The sequence below is a fragment of the Myotis davidii genome, unplaced genomic scaffold (genome assembly GCF_000327345.1).
Source record: "Myotis davidii unplaced genomic scaffold, ASM32734v1 scaffold32, whole genome shotgun sequence".
In the NCBI taxonomy this organism is placed as follows: domain Eukaryota; kingdom Metazoa; phylum Chordata; class Mammalia; order Chiroptera; family Vespertilionidae; genus Myotis; species Myotis davidii.
The window spans coordinates 5,579,641-5,581,578 of record NW_006286587.1 but is presented as its reverse complement, the minus strand read 5'-3'; the positions used below and the strand labels follow the sequence as shown (position 1 = coordinate 5,581,578).

The window sequence follows — 1,938 nt, the reverse complement described above, 5'->3', positions numbered from 1 at the left end:
GGAAGGAGAGAGAAAGAGAGAGAAAGAGAGAGAAGGGGAGAGAGAGAGAGGGGGGGGGAGGGAGAGAGAGAGAGAGAGAGAGAGAGAGAGAGAGAGAGAGAGAGAGAGAGAGAATATATCTCAAAATGTAGAAGGGCAGATGGGCAGTGGGCAGAAGCTTTGGGAAGAGGACCTAGAGGAAAGACAAAGCAGCAGGCACCTTGGAGAAAGGTGTCTGCAGCTCTTATTTGCATAGTAGAGAAGCAAAGGTCTGGCAGCCTGACTATGTGCCTGCAGGCATCTGGTCTGATGGGAAAAGGCTGGAGACTCCAGGCTCAGCCATTCTTGATGTGTAGTGGAGAGGATAACAGCTCCTGGAAAGGGACAACGCTGCTGAGAAGATGAAGTCCTGGGTGCAAACGCCTTTTCAACGTTAAAGACCAGGGCAAAGGTAAGATGATTGCAGTCAGACTAGATAACTTGTGAGCCTGCGGACATAGAAACACCATTCCTATGAGGGACCATCCGCAGTCTTTCAATACGCCTGCTTCCTTTGACCTTTTGCAAAGCAATAACATTTTTCTCATTCTGTAGAATGTTAAATATCATTACACAGGCATCCAATTCCATCGGGCTTTGTGGACCGTGATTTTGATCTACAGGCTGCCCAACTCGATTTCCAAGAGTCCTCTCTACGTGCTGCGATGTGAACACCTTTAGCAGAACGGTGACTGAAGCAAGAAAAAGTAAGTGATAAAAAGCCTTCTTTATACAATTCCAGTTGATTTAAAATGTGATTATTTCCTTTCCCTCTTGGAAGACATGACTGTTAAGCCCGGATCATGGGCTGCTTTTTCCTGGAAGGGGGGTGGCTTTGGGGGTTCAAATCATATCGTAATGGCCCACAGGAAAAAGCACTCCTGATGTCCCCCCTTTGTAAAAAAGCACATATTAGGGGTTCTAGTGAGTTTTCTAGGGTCCAAAGATGAGCCTGAATATGGAATTGCACGGAGAGGCTAAGAAGAGAGTCACAGAACTTGCAAATCCCTGCATAGCAGCTTCCCAACTTCTCAACCCGCCTTCCTGGAGGCGTATGAGATTGACTGCATGGCCAGGCAGCCCTGAGCATACACTGTGGCGTTCCTCCACAGTTACACAGAGAGGAAAACTGCCAGTCAGAGCAGCGACCTGAAAAGCACTGGGGGTGCAATGTCTGAGAAGTTGGGGAGCAAGCAGAGATGCGGCCCATCTGGCAGGCAGCCCGGGAATCCTCAGTTCAGACACTTTTGCTCGAAGGATAACTGACCCTGAGGCTCAACCAAGCCAGCCAGCTCTGTGCCTGTAGCTCAAGCAGGTCCATCTGTGCAGGCCCACACGGTCCAAATTGCACAAAAGAAACTGTCCAGACCCTCCATTTCACAGAATGAAGCTACTAAACACCACAGAGCTTTGCTACCCAAGTGTGGTCCATGGCCCAGCAGCATCAACAGCCCTTGGAGCTGGTTAGAAATGCAGGTTCAAGGTCTTCAAGGCAGATTCTGAATCAGAATCTCTGAGGAAGCCCTGCCCAAGGTCTGTGTCTGAACAAGGCTTCTAGATCATTCTGAAGCACGCTCAAGTTTAAACCAGCTATGATTGGCTCAGTGGTTGGATCATCAGCCTGCAGACTGAAGAGTCCCGGGTTCGAGTCCTGATCAAGGACATGTACCTTGGTTGCAGACTTGATCCCCAGCAGTGGTCGAGGCATGTGTGGGAGGTAATCAATCGATGTATCTCTCTCACATCGATGTTTCTCTCTCTGTCTCCCCCTCTCCCTTCAACTCTGTCTAAAAATCAATGGTGAGGATTAATTAAAAAAAAAACACAAAAAACTCAAATACTACGATTGATTAAAATAAGTGAACAGGTGCTGAAGTAGATGATATTTTTCTTGAGTTTTGCAATTTGGAGCCCCAAGTT

At 47.8% G+C, this 1,938-nt stretch overlaps 1 protein-coding gene across 2 annotated transcripts in view; it reads right to left on the bottom strand.

Annotated features, from left to right (window-relative positions):
- Nucleotides 1–1,938, bottom strand: part of PLCB1 (phospholipase C beta 1) — a 631,360-nt gene that overhangs the window by 127,872 nt on the left and 501,550 nt on the right. The gene's annotated exons all lie outside the window — the stretch shown is intronic.